Genomic DNA, 15,336 nt, shown 5'->3' with positions numbered 1-15,336 from the left:
GTAGAACTTTGATTTATTTGATGCTCTCTCAAATCTTTTTTATTTAACATACTTCCCTATATTAAGGTTGGGAGGGGGCTGGTGAGGCAAACTTTTGGTGACCTTGCTGGCCTCATCAGTCTTGCCAACCCGAGTGGGAGCTGAGCCGCACACTCTTTTAATCGTCTTCGTTAGAGTTACAGAAAGTGCTTGGTCGCGGTGGAGGCAGACGATATAACAGTGACCCTCCTATCATCACAGCCTCAATGTCAGGCTGTGATAATAGGAGGGTTATTTAGTTGCAACAACTGCTGCATGAGCTGAGTTCTACCGTCGCCTGGAGGAAGTAAATTTTGCTCTCTTGCCTAATGCCCTTAGTAACAATTTTCTGTAGCAAATAGCAGCTACAGCAGAGACAGGCCATCCCATCAAGAGGAGGAGCCTGGGACAAAGAGTCTTTTCTGCTTCTTACCCTGTGGCTACAGTATGTTTAACATCGCCTTCTAAGAACGAGGCACATTGTGCCGTCTGTGTGGGATTAGGAACATGCACTTGCTTAAGTGACAAACAATTGAGCTTAATTTAGCACCAATGTAAACACACAGAGCTTCGTTATGATGCCAGTGACCATCAAAAGGGCAAAGACCACGCATTCATAACACTCTGAGTGAAGAACTTAAAATACAAATTTTACATGAAGAAAACAGATTGCTGGAAAATGTTTTGCAATGTGTAGACTTTTTGAAAATGTATCTTGAATAATCTACTAGTCACTAGAAACTGAGAACAGAGCTCTAGGTGTATTCTGATGAGTTGATAAACAAAAGGCTCTCTTAGCACAGTTAAAGACCTCAGTCTACCCCGAAAATCAAAGAGCACAAAGATGAAGCATTATTCAGCTTAATGTGCCTGGAGTTTGAGGAAAAGGTCAGCGTTAGCCACGAAAGTCTGCACGTGGAGTTGAATCTGGTGATTTTTTTTAAAAGTCAGGGCTGTTCTAGGCCATCAAATAATAGGTCTGTCTTTGATCCCATTCTTCGAATGAATTTGAGGCCACAATCAGGAAGAAAAATTTGGGGGATAGTTAAATTCTATCCTCTGCTTTTGAGAGTCAGAAGACTAATACTGTATACACACAGAACCACAAATACAGAAAGAAGACATGTGTTCCTTCATTACCACAGGAGATTGCAGCCCTGACATATTAGGATACTCCGAATATTGCAGGGACAATTCTGCTTCCAATCACTGGAAGCAGAATTGTCGATTGATCAAAGGGTCTACATGATAAACATATGTTTATCTGATAATTTTTTCAGATAAACTTAAAATTTTATTCTGCTTCAATCAATCAATATATATGCATACAGTATGTCATCTACACATTCATTGTGCTTAGAGGGAATTCTTTTAACAAGACATTATGATCAGTGTGGGTTCGTCCCTCATCCTCTCAAGGCAAGAAACTCAAAAGGTGTGAGATGCTGTTCATCATTTAGCAGAAATCAGACAGGGTCATTTCTATTGTATAACATAACTAGAAATCAAACTATTTAGAATGAACATCAGCCGATACCAGTGTCCTGGGTTCGATTCCCGGGTTGGGCTTGGGTTCCTTCTGTGTGGAGTTTGCACGTTCTCCCCGTGTAAGTGTGGGTTCTCTCCAGGTTCTCTGGCTTCCTCCCACAGTCTAAAGACATGCAGGATGGGGATAGGTTCATTGGTGGCTCTAAATTGCCCGTAGGTGTGAAAATTAGTGTTAATGGTCTCTACATGTTGGCCCTGTGCGTCATGTCCAGGTGTACCCTGCCTTCGCCCAATGACAGTTGGTCTCTCCCCCCCGGGACCCGGAATACAGGATAAGCGGTAGATGATGGATGGATCATAACGCAATCACTACCAGTTCTCTGTTGTATAATGCAACTGTAATAGATACTGTACTTTAATTTTCATATTGATGATTTGAATGACAAGGGTGCAAAATAACTTTTTAATATTCTAGACACATTTGACCTTTCTCAACATGTGAAAGAGGCTACTCATTGTAAGGGACACACCCTGGACCTGATTATCACAAAAGGTCTCCATGTTTCTGATGTTTTTGTGACTGATCCTTCATTGTCTGATCACTTCTGTGTTTTCTTTAATATTTCTTTCATTCCTGACACACAAACCGAATCAAATAAGGTCAAAAAGCGGTACATCAATGAACATGCCAATGTACTCTTTAAAAATGCCATTTCCTCGTTACCACCTCTAAACCCATGTCATGCTGATGATCTTGTAAACATCTTTAATTCCAAAATTCTGAATGTCATAGATGTCATTGCACCTGCTACGGTTAAAACAATTTCTGGTAAGCAAAAGGCACCCTGGGGAAAAGCTGCTGTTGTGACAGCCCAGAGAAGAGAGTGCAGGAAGGCTGAACGAATCTGGCGGAGTACTAAACTTCATATTCACCATGACATCTATAAAGAGAGCCTCCGGGCCTACAATTTAGTCTTAAAAAGTGCGAGAGAAACATACTTCTCCAATATCATAAACAACAATAATAAGGCGAAAACCCTATTTGCAACTGTTGACAGACTGACCAACCCCCCAACACAAATACCAGCTAAACTCCATTCCACGCAGAAATGCAATGAGTTTGCATTCTTTTATACTAATAAAATTGAAGGCGTCAGACGCGCCATCAATATCTCAAACAAAAAAGTTGGATCACCACCCTGTTCAGGCAAAAGTAACACAGCAATCATGGCAAGCTTTAATGCCATAGACTCTAAAACTCTAGTGAAAACGGTGACAAATCTAAAATCATCCACCTGCTGCCTTGATGCTTTACCTACCAACTTTTTTAAGAATGTTTTTGACTGCCTATCAATAGACGTATTGCAAATAGTTAATAACATTGAATCAGGCAATTTCCCAAAGACCTTCAAAACTGCAGTCATTAAACCTCTTCTAAAAAAGCGGAGCCTAGATGCCTCTATTATCAACAACTACAGACCAATTTCAAATCTACCCTTCATAAGTAAAATAATTGAGAAAGTTGTCCTCCAACAACTAAATCACTTCCTGGCTTCAACTGGCTGCCACAACAACTTCCAGTCAGGATTTCGACCTTTTCATAGCACCGAGACGGCCCTTATTAAAGTTGTAAATAAAATCCGTCTTAACACAGACTCAATACTTCAATATTAATGCTATTAGACCTCAGTGCTGCATTTGACACTGTCGACCACTCAATACTCTTGGACAGGTTGGAAAACTGGGTGGGGCTCTCAGGCACAGTCTTAAGCTGGTTCAAGTCATATCTACAAGATAGGAACTATTTTGTTTAAATTGGCGACTTTGTATCAGAACCTACCAATCTAACTAAGCTGAATATTTAATACATTTATTTTAGTAACCTTTTTCTTTCTTGGTTATGAACACTTCACTCCGATCTCTATCTATAAGTACTAGCTGCTCTCATGAAGATAAATATCTTCTTCCCCTCTCTGATGCTGACCCTGATGCTAACGGCAATGTTTTTAAACAAGGCCCCTTACCCTGCTCTTATTTTTCTGAGGACTCCTTAAAGTCTCTCTGTGTGGATAAAAAGATTGCTAATGACAACTGTCTTTCTTTGTTTCACCTTAATATTCGTAGTTTACCTAAACATTTTGATAGTTTTATCGATTATCTTGGTATGCTGCCAGTTGATTTCTCAGTTATAGGCTTGACTGAAACATGGCTGAATAGCCAAAAAGTTTCTATGTTTCCCATGAGTAATTATAATCACTATCCCTGTTTCAGACCTGTGCATTGTGGAGGAGGTGTATCTCTCTTTGTTAAGGAGGACATCAAATCCTCCCTTCGAAATGATCTTGTTATGATGGTGGGAGATGAAGCAGAGGCTGTTTTTTTAGAGCTTGTTGAGCCTTCTTCTAACAAGGTCTTTATTATTGGATGCATTTATAGACCACCTAATTCTAATATCAATCGTTTTATTGACAGCTTTTATTCTACCCTCAGTAAGATTACCGCTGAAAAAAAAACTTGCTATATTATGGGTGATTTTAATATTAATCTCCTAAATAATCAGTCATCTCAATTTATTAATCATCTCAATGCTGCATCTTTCTTCTCCCTCATAACAAAGGCTACCAGAATCACTGCCTCAAATGAAACACTGATTGACAATATATTTACTAATTCCTATTGTGCTGCAGGGATACCTGGCATTTTGTTCTGTGACTTATCTGACCACCTTCCTGTGTTTTATCTCGAGCCCATAAATGGGAAATCAAATTCATCTACTAGACCTGGTGACATTTTCCTCCGTAAATTTAATAATAGTAATATGAGTAGGTTCATTGATAGATTATCCATTGTTAGTTGGTCTGAAGTTGTAAATGAAAATGAAACTCAAATGGCTTATGACATCTTCCATGCTATGTATTTTAAGATCTTTGATGATGCTTTTCCACTTCAGAGAACTAAAAATAAATTAAATAATCCAAGTAAATCCTGGTTAACCAACGGGCTGAAACGGTCTATTGCCAAGAAGCACAAACTCTACCGTGACTATCTCACCAATCCCACGCCATTATTTCTGAATCGGTATACAATTTTCAGAAATAAATTGAATCACCTGCTGAGAATAGCAAAACGTCAGTTTTATGAATTTAAATTTACTGAATCTCAGAATAACATGAATAACACATGGAGGACTATCAATGAACTTATTCATAAAAAAACTGACAGGATTGTACAAAGGGAGTTCAAAGGAATTAATAAAGCTCTCTCAGATCCCCTTGAGATAGCTAATGAATTCAATAATTTCTTTGTTTCTATTGGTCCTTCACTCGCAGTCAAGATTCCACAGACCCCACTATCCACTTCAGGGATTAAGTGCCCCTTTTCTTCTTTTGCATTTTGCCCCATCACTGAGATTGAGCTCATTGACGTTGTAAACAAAATGAAACTATCTGCACCAGGTCATGATGAATTGAAATCCTCAATACTCAAAACAAGTCTTCCATATGTCATTAAACCTCTTCTTCATATTTTTAATCTCTCCCTTGAAACTGGTATATTTCCTGCTCAGTTTAAATGGGCTAAAGTCATTCCTCTCTTCAAAGCTGATGATCCCTCAATATTTTCTAATTATAGACCGATATCTATTCTACCATGTTTTTCCAAAGTATTAGAAAAATTAGTTTATAATCGTTTGTTTAAATACCTTAATGACAATAACATTTTATATGACCATCAGTACGGGTTCAGAGAGAATCATTCCACCTCTATGGCCCTCACCCGACTTGTAGGTAATATTACCAAGGCTACCGATAATAAAGAATTAACACTTGGAGTATTTCTTGATCTATCGAAAGCCTTCGATACGGTCAATCATGATATTTTATTACAGAAACTTTCTCTTTATGGTTTATGCAGCTCAAATCTGTTATGGTTCAAAAGCTATTTGTCTGATAGAAGGCAATTTGTTTCCTGGAATAATTCTTCATCTGACTTAAAGTTGCTTTCATGTGGTTTGCCCCAAGGATCAATCTTGGGCCCTTTACTGTTTCTTATTTATGTAAATGACCTACACATGTCATCAACTAAAGCATATTTTATTCTGTTTGCAGATGACTCCAATATTTTTTTATCTGGTAGGAATGGACCTAAATTAATATCAGAAATGAACACAGAATTGTGTAAAGTTGACTTATGGTTTAAGGCAAACAAATTGTCACTTAATATAAAGAAAAGCTTGTATATGTTATTTACTCCGAGAAGTCTACACTCAACAAACTCTCTTCCTAATGTCTATATTGACAACAACATCCTGGAAAGGGTCACGGTAACAAAATTCTTAGGTATCTTAATTGATGAAAATCTTACTTGGAAGAGTCATATTCTGTCTATTTCTAACAAGATTGCTAAGAATATTGGAGTTATCAGAAGAATACGTCATCTCCTGCCTGGTAAAATCGTGATTAATTTATATTATACGATGATCTATCCTTTCATTTCATATTGTAATATTATTTGGGCAAGCACTTCCAAGAGCTCTCTCAACTGTATTCTCATTTTACAAAAGCGATTCATCAAAATGATAACATTTTCTAGCAGATTTACTAGTTCCACACCTCTGTTTCAATCCCTGAGTATTCTTCCTGTTTTTGCTGTAAATACTTTTCAAATATGTATTTTTGTTTATCAATCTATTCACAAGTTACTTCCAATTTGTTTCCAAACTGTATTTCAGTTCAATTCCCAGATTCATAATTTCAACACTAGATCAGCAAATAATCTTCATCCCACCTTTTTTAAGTCTACTTTCTCTCAGTTCTCAATCAGATTTAGAGGTCCGCATTTTTGGAATGCATTACCAATCCACCTTAGAAACTGCACAAGCATAAATTCATTTAAGAAACAAATAATTCACTTTCTATTGGCCCAATTGAGCAATGCATAATTCCACATACTTTTTACATCACTTTTGTTTTTCTCTCTCTCTTTTTCTAATTGTTTTGTTTTTCACATGACGGTAAACTGAATTTATGCTGAATGTTTATCTTTATACATTTATGTTGAATGCTTATCTTAACAAATGTATGTCAAATGTTTATCCTGAATTTTCACACAATATTGATTTTCTCTTTTTTAATTGTTTTATGTTGTTTTTTCATTCTGTAAATTAAATTTATGTTGAATGTTTGTCTTTTGGAGGACCACTTGACAAGCCCTTAGCGGTTTTTTTGGTTTCTCCAGCACATTTGCTTTATCTACTGTATACTTTGTATGTCTCTTGTCGTCGTCGTTCCACTTTTTTAATATGCTGTTTTATACATCTTTTATGTGCTAAATAAAAATACAAATACAAATACAACGTGTGGAGTCCCCCAAGGTTCAATCTTGGGGCCGACTTTATTCAACATCTACATGCTCCCACTAGGACAAATCATGCAAAATAATAACATTGACCACCATTGCTATGCCGATGACACCCAAATCTATGTAGCACTATCACCAAACGACTATCGCCCCATAGATCTTCTGGGCCAGTGCATTGAGCAAGTCAAAGACTGGATGTGCCAAAACTTCCTACAACTAAATGAGGACAAAACTGAGATAATTGTTTTTGGTGCTAAAAAAGAAAGGTTTAAAGTAATTCAACACCTTCACTCTCTGTCCCTGAAAACCTCAAACAAAGCCAGAAATCTTGGGGTTATTATGGATTCTGATTTACATTTCGACAGTCACGTTAAATCAGTAACAAAATCAGCCTACTATCACCTAAAAAATGTAGCAAGACTTAGAGGGCTCATGTCAGCTCAAGACTTAGAAAAACTTGTACATGCCTTTATTACGAGTAGGCTAGACTACTGTAATGGTCTCCTTGCGGGTCTTCCGAAAAAAACTGTCAGGCAGCTACAGCTTGTTAAGAATGCTGCTGCTAGGGTTCTTACAAAGACCAAAAAAATGTGAGCACATTACACCAATTCTTAAATCCTTACATTGGCTCCCTGTATGTCAGAGGATTGATTTCAAAATCCTCCTGCTCACATATAAATCACTACATGGTCTAGGACCGAAGTATATCACTGATATGCTCCCACTACATAAGCCTTCTAGACCACTAAGATCTTCTGAGACCAATCTGTTAGTGATTCCCAGAGTAAACAACAATCACGGGAGAGCATCATTTAGTCACTATGCAACAAATGGCTGGAATAAACTTCCTGAAGATGTAAGACTTGCCCCAACTCTGACCACTTTTAAAACTAGACTGAAAACTTGTATGTTCACCATAGCTTTCTGCTAAATCTTTTAATGTCTGCACTGTTTTTAATTATTGCAAATATGTTTTTATTCTCCTTTCTTTCTGTAATGCATTTTTAAATTTGCCTTTATTTTCTTTTAATTCTTCTATTTATTTATTTTTTTCACTTTGTTGTATGATGTGAAGCACTTTGAGTCTGCCTTGTGTATGAAATGTGCTATACAAATAAAGTTGCCTTGCCTTGCCTTGTATCCGTCAGCATTACTTAAAGGTCCTGAATTTGAAATTCAGAGCATCAATATAGCAGCTAACAACTTAAAAAAGTAAGAAGCTAGGGGAGTAATGTCTACATGAGCAGAGAATCAAATAGTTTTCCCTCTGTGTGTGTTGTAATCATAGCTTCTCTGTGCTTTGTTTTCGTATCTAGTGCATCTGAGTTCCATTGTTTGTGCCGCACTGACTAGCTAATTGCCACCACTCTTTATTGTGCTCATAGGATGTCCCAACCCACAGTGTCATCGCTGACATGTAACGTTAGGTCAACAATGATATGTCTGTCAGCACTGTTGACATTATTTACACGATCTTAGCACTGTCAGCTGCTAGCTCCGACTCAGAGCCAGCTGAGAGCCATGTAGAGGCAATCCCTCAATGCTTGCCAGATGCTCTGAATTTCAAATTGAAGCACCTTTGTGCCACCACTGTGTTACATAACTGCCTACAAAAGATAGTAAAGAACATAATGTAAATTACAGTTTATAAACTGCTCCAACAGCTTAGATCTGATTGAAGATTCTGTTCCCCTCCAGTGCCAAAGACACTGAAGCTTTACAGTCATAACAGCCCAACATTGATGAAATCAATAAGGCATTAATGGAGGTACAATTAAACTCTGTTTCAATCAGTTGCAAACAGTTGCAGCCCACAGGCAAGAAAACGTTCCCAGCTTTGGTGCACTGTGGAAGCACAAAGAAGGGACCATTGTGTAAAGTGAGATCTTACTTAACCTTAACCAATAGTTAAATGTTAGGGAGTCCTTAGTGTAATTAGCTACCGTATGCCCAATTTGTTCTGAATACTGTCTCTTCATATTTGAGCGACCTGAACTTTAAGACCCCGTTTCACTAATTAACTATTTGAATATTGCTTTACAAATGATGTAAAGTTTGTGCAGTTTTGTTTGTTATGAATAGTAGTAGCAGTTAAACTCCTCTAGGGCTCGAATATCTACCATCATATAATTTATAAAAACATCCCTTCTTGTGCAACAGTACAACTTAGCATCACGTACTGTCCTGTTTACTGTAAACTATTTAAAAAAACTCAATCTTAAACCTGCATAAATGTATTTTTGTTAGATTATCTTCTCAATTGATATTCCGAACAGTTGCTTATTGTCATAATTGTGGGGTTTTGTTGTTTTGGTCTCTGGGTTTATTTTGTAGTCATTCTTTTTTGTGTTGTCATGCGTTTTTCTTGTCTTGTCTACTGTCCCGACAGTGGGTTTTTGTAATGTTTGTTTCCTGTTTTATTTTGTAGTCCTTCCGTCTTGTGTTTGTTGAACTTAATCAACCTTTGTGTATTAGTCTTTGTGTTTCCTTTCTGTTTTGCTTGGTCGTCTGTGTTATCCCGGATGTGTGTCCACCACCTGATCTGTCCTGCCTATGTCCTGGGGCCCAAGTCTGTTTTACACCACCGGGATTGCAGCTGAAAGAATGAGGCTGATATACACGACGCCATAAATACATCTCAGCAACACATTCATTTGTTTAAAGATATTTTTTCGGCTTTTTATTGTGGGAGTACAGCGTGAGAGTTACAGGGGCGAGAGAGAGGGACGACATGCTTTAAAAGAGGACCGGGACCGCTGCAGGGAGCCTCGGTACATTGGTACTACGCCATTCGGCTGATAGCCCTATCTACCAATGCTGACCATTGCTAAAAATGCTTCTGAGGGGGTATTTGGCTGGATGTCATGGTGGAAATGACCAATGGTGCATTTTACCCTGAACCATCACGTTAAAGCTGTAGTCTACGATTTGAAAGATTTTTCAATTGAGCCAAAAAACCGACCGTTGTCGATTTTAAATAAAGGCAGATTCAGCAACTGCATAGCTTATTTCCCGCCTAAAATGTTTTCAGAAACACATTTCGGTGAACTATTTTTGTGTGAGGAGCACAGAGGGGAGGGGTGTTCAAATCGTAGACTACAGCTTTAACGAGTTTATAACCAGCGTATCTCCGATTGCCTTTGTTAGGGTTACTTAAACTGGATAACTGAAAGATACCCTGGGTGTTGAACTCGCTTCGTAGTATAGGCCCCCGGTTTTTGTCTGGATTATTGTTTGTGAGTTTTTGTCTACGCTTTGGATTATCTTGTTCTTTGTTTTTTGATAGTGTTTTTACCCTTGTGGCCTCCCTGATTTTTTTGGATGTTTTTGGTTAGATTTTGTATAGTGTTTTTGCCCCTGTGGTCTCCCTGAGTTTTTGGACTTGGTTTTTTGTTAGCTTATCATTTAAATTTTTAAACCTTTTTTTTTACTGCATTTGGGTCCATACCTCCCTCATTCATAGTACACACCCTGACACTTATGTCCACATCAAGCCCTGTCTGTCTGTTGTTTGCTGCTGAGCAAGTAGTGTACAGTGGGCCTACAGTGCTTTTCTCTGAAAATAAACTTGGAGAGGGCGAGACTGATCCAAAATATTTGTGGGTCAGGCATCTAACAATGAGCCTAAAACTAACTAAAAGAGCTCCATAAATCTGAGGGGAGCTGCAGATTCAGGCTCTAGTTCTCTGTAGGTTCATCAACCCAAAGACCCCCTTTCATATTGTCATTTAATGTATTGCTATTCTAAAAATACCAATAATAACTATACAAATAAGTACAGTAGTCTGTAAAAATAAAGCTCAACAGATTCTGAACTGACAGATTTCAATAGGAACAAAGAGGTACAATTGGTAAGAATGGCAGGTGTAATGGCTTCAGTGGATTATACTGCATGTTAAACACATTTTCCTATGAACCCTGTACTGTTGAGGCTGATGTTTGATTAATTATAATCATGCACTATATAGCAGTGTTTAATTTCTTAAATGAGCTCAAGATTCAAATGAGAATATGTTGCTAACGTATGAGTTAAGCGTATGATAAAGCCTTTGTCTTGATCCCTGAACTGGTTTTTCACTTCATTCACACTGGGGTCAGAGGTAACCTGGCTAATTAAGGGTCCCCCCTCCCCTTTTGGACAACCTCATCTGAGCTTTATGTTTTCACTTTCATGGTCCAGCAGCTCTGCCTGGTACTTCTAAGCTAATTTTGCCTTGCCTGCACAGCTTTAGGGGGGTCTTTGATAATCCACAGACACTTTAGGTTCAAACTGTCAGGAAGTATTTGCCCAGGAAACCAGGATTGTTGTCAGAATTCACTCTGAATAATACAGTATGAGAGAAAGTGTTCCCACAAATAGCTTTCTTGCCATGTCAAGTGCAACCCTCTTTTGGAACAACTTGCAAATGAGAACATATTTTTCCGACCATCACCCATGCGTTTTGCACAAGTGACAGTGGTAGGATGTGATTTTCATGCTGAAATAAGTGGTACAGTGCGAAAGTATTTTGTTACTCTCAACAATAAACGCATTGATATGCCAAAGAGGAAAACTGTACTACAACAATGACCTTAAAAGAACTTCACCAACATCCAACTGCAGAGACATCAGACTTATCTTGCAGATCATCTATGATATCACATTCACATGCATAGCTGTGATAATTGGCATACATAATCGAAGATGCTTTCCTTGTAAGCACGGAAAATCTGTAAACCCAATGCAGATAACTATATATTAAATGTCTGACAGTTGGAATTTTCTCTCACAGATGCTTTCAACAAACTTAAATACCTGACGGGGTGAAAACTGCTTCCCAGCAATTATCTGAGATACATCCTAGTTATCTAATATTGATATCAAAGCGTCTTTAGAGGATATTTACGGTGTTCTTTGTCTTCCAAAGATAATTTTCTCATCTTTAGACTCTCACGTTTTTCGGGTTCACTTGGACGTACCAGGAATGAAATGAATGAAAATATGTCAGTCTAGTGGAGCAAATAGGATTACATTTGTTGAATGCCAAACGTCTGGATACAGGAATTCTGTCAAGAGATAATCCCCCCTTATGGATTTAACACAGTCCACTCTCAGTCCAGAACTGTATTTGTGTCTCAAGAGCTGACACAGATGGAGGAATTTTTCTGAAGCTGAACTCTAATGTTGAATTTGTGATTTGAAGGAATGGAAAATAATCCAGTTTGGGAGAGGTGGTATCAAGGCTCCACAAGAGAGTATGCACTTCCACGTCACCTAGAGAACATTGTCACCCCTAACGCTCCTAGGTAGACCAGCATGTTGGTGGGCTTACCTTCAGAACTTCCATGGGCCGGCCGCAGAAAGGTGTGACATGGACAGTGGAGGTGTGTTGGCCCCCGTGACAAAAAACGTTCCTGGTCCTCCTCTCTCCGTCCTGCCTGTGCTCTTGATCCCTGTGATGGGCAAACGCTGGCCAGTCTTGGACCCGGACCTGTGACGTCATGGCTGGTAGAGGGTGGGAACTCTGGAGGCTCTTGTAGAGGCCATGGAGGTCCGGGCGAGCACTGGGGACCCCAGCCCACCCAAGGGCAAAGAGAGGAAGGAGGAGTTAACCAGAACAGGCATAATAATGTGCTGGTGTGTATAGTGTGCATATATAGTGTGCCGGTGGGATTTTTTGGCGAGCAATACGAGGTATTGTAGTGGAGTACAATGTTATGACTGAGTGAGAAGGAAGCAAAAGATTATTTTACCAAGAATATGTTATTGTTCTGCATTTTGTTTTAGGGAGGTTATGGATTATGAAAGATGGGTGTGAAACATCAATACCTTTCTGTTTGTTATAATTTCATGATTTGACCTGCCTTGATTGAATACCTTAAAAATATAAAACGTCTTGCTGTAGAAAATCATCAGCTGCAGACATGTATTTAAAATGCATGTGATAAAGGTGAATTAACGTGCATGTCCACCTGACAAGAGTAAATCCATTATTCACATCTGAAAATGAAAATTCAAAAGTGCATGCAACCCCTTTCATAAATACATATTAATTTTATCCATTGTTGGATATAGAAATATTGATTGGAGCAGCTTTAAGGCACAAATTGGTTGTCTTACTGTAACTATTTTATTCTGAAGAAATGGCAAATCCCTAGCTGAACTGAGGCATTACATCAATCACTAATTAGCTTAATTAGCCCACCATCAGTGGCCAAATCTGTTTGGTAAGATTAGGCCTAAATTTGGTTTATCCTCCATATCTGCAAGAGTATGCTTTGAGGGTAAGCTGGTATTTGCCACTAGACTTCCAATAACTGGCCTGTTGTGAGGTCTGAGTACCTGTGCCCTTTGGCAAACACAATGCACACGACTTCCCAGCTTTAAACATGCAATAATACACTGAGCAAAAACTTGGCACTATACTTCCACTACTCTTATCCTGTCCACTCTTCAAATCTGTAGCATATTTGAGCGGACAGCGCCTGCTCATCCTAAAATGAAATAGATCTGGCAGTGCACATGCTGTCAGGATGAGGCATTCCCCAGGAAAATGATCCTTTTGATAAAACCACTTCAAATCCTCTCAGCCTGTGTAGCTGTGCGATAATCGCACTAATTAGGCTGGCATGTCAAAATTAGCCCTCGTCTGTAGCTATCGCTTCAATATCCCCAATGACAACACTTCAACACTAGCAGGGAAACTCAATGATCTTTCTTTCTTTCTTTAACCCAAGAATATCTGCACTTTGTTCCTTAAAGTTGTGAAGATTCTTGTTCATGACTTGAGTCACTGAACCTAATTAAATCCTAACAATCTCAAACTGAGGCAAGAGTCATAGTCAGTGTAATATGAGTAATATGAGTTACATTTACACACGTGTTTTTATCAGATTACTAAAAATAAAATCAATGGACTAATCATAGAATGAGTAGTTATTATAGGAAGTATTATTAGTGACTCAAATCCCAAACTATGTGTCTACGAAATATAAATCCCACAAGGGCAACATAGTGAAATGCCAATTGCAAGATGCAGGCTAATTGAAAAATGTATATTGCATTTAAGTGGATTGTTTTATTTAAGCAATCTTTTCATTTCCATCAGTTTTCATCAGTTTACACATGCAGCTGTAAAGAAAGTCGACATTTCCTATGCAAAGCAATTGTTCAATGTGTGGGCCCTACGCTTACTTTAAGTCAGTTGGCCCTTTGGAGAGAAAAAATGTAGCCCACGCCTAAAAATTTAGGGTATAACCAATTAGCAGACTCACAATTGCTCACACATGACTCACCAGGCTACAGTTGATTGTTCAATGCTCATTCTTTCCCTGAAGAGCCAGAACACTGATTTGCAGCATCCATTTCCTGACCAAACAGCAACGCCTTGATCCACTAATAGTGTCAATCATGTCATGTTGAGACGTTGCGCTTTAATAAGAAAGACATAGTGTCTGCAGCAAAATCAGTCCCACTGTCTTCTGTTTATAAAATGTATGTTGCCCTCCCCAAGCAAGGGCCTATTCATTGTGTAAAAAACACAAAAAGTCAATTGTGTGTGTAGCTCAGACACACAGCTGATGTGTTGCCAATTGTTAGGATGTAGGAATATTAGGAGCTCAAGCATAAGACATTTGTCCAGCACCTACATAATGGACAAAAGGCTCAAAACAATATATAAAGGTCTTAATTAATTGAATTTTCAGAGGAGCATGGAGGTTTCTTACCTTTTTATTTTCATCTTAGTAAGTGAGTTCAGGGTCCCCACTTCACTAGTGCTGCAGTTTGAGGAATTAAGTCCTGTTTAAAGAGCTTTAGGGTGTCAGAACTTCCTGGTGTGACACAATCTCACTTGTAAGCTGACATGGTGACGAGTCCCAGATGTCGTAGCTTTTGTGGTTTACTTGGACATATGAGTTTGGGGAAGGAGGATGAGCAGTTATTTTTGCAACAGGAGCAGTTATGTAGCACATTATCTCCATTAATTTGTGCTGGTGAATTCAGCTAACTGAGTCATGTTTTTTTTTTATATTTTACCTAATATGTTAAGGACTAAAAATCTTAATGACTGCAGGACCATGACCATGTCAGTGTCATCCATTCCCTACAGTCATTGTAGGAAATCGGTAAGCGCTATCTTCACAGTTCAAATGACGCAAACAACTGAAGGCAGATGAACGTTTCAAATCTGGATTTAATGGTTAAAAATCCATTAGGCTACACTGTAAAATGTCCTAGAGTGCTCACAAAGTCACTAATAAATAAAATGTATTATTGTTATTATTATTACTTCTGTTACTTCTTGATTACTTGTGTGCTTATTTTATGCCTAATCATTTTTTTTCTTGTTTGATCACAACATGACAGAAAATTACAAGAGAAAACCTGTAATGTGTTATATTGACATGCGGAATGTCCTTAAAATGATATTTATTCCCATGAGATCAGGGTGGAACATAAATAAGCTCCCGAAGTGTGAACCACAGAAAGAA

The 15,336-nt window shown here is 38.3% G+C and overlaps 1 protein-coding gene across 1 annotated transcript in view; it reads right to left on the bottom strand.

Annotated features, from left to right (window-relative positions):
- Positions 1-14,608, bottom strand: part of mitfa (melanocyte inducing transcription factor a) — a 29,877-nt gene extending 15,269 nt beyond the window's left edge. Inside the window, exon 1 of the mRNA XM_084039697.1 lies at positions 14,572-14,608. The gene's annotated coding sequence lies outside the window, so the exon portion shown is untranslated. The remainder of the gene's footprint in view (positions 1-14,571) is intronic.
- Between the last annotated feature and the right edge of the window lie 728 nt (positions 14,609-15,336).

Source organism: Eutrigla gurnardus (assembly GCF_963514095.1).
Source record: "Eutrigla gurnardus genome assembly, chromosome: 2".
Taxonomy (NCBI): Eukaryota; Metazoa; Chordata; class Actinopteri; order Perciformes; family Triglidae; genus Eutrigla; species Eutrigla gurnardus.
The sequence above is the reverse complement of the archived record's forward strand: the minus strand, read 5'-3'. Positions and strand labels throughout refer to the sequence as shown.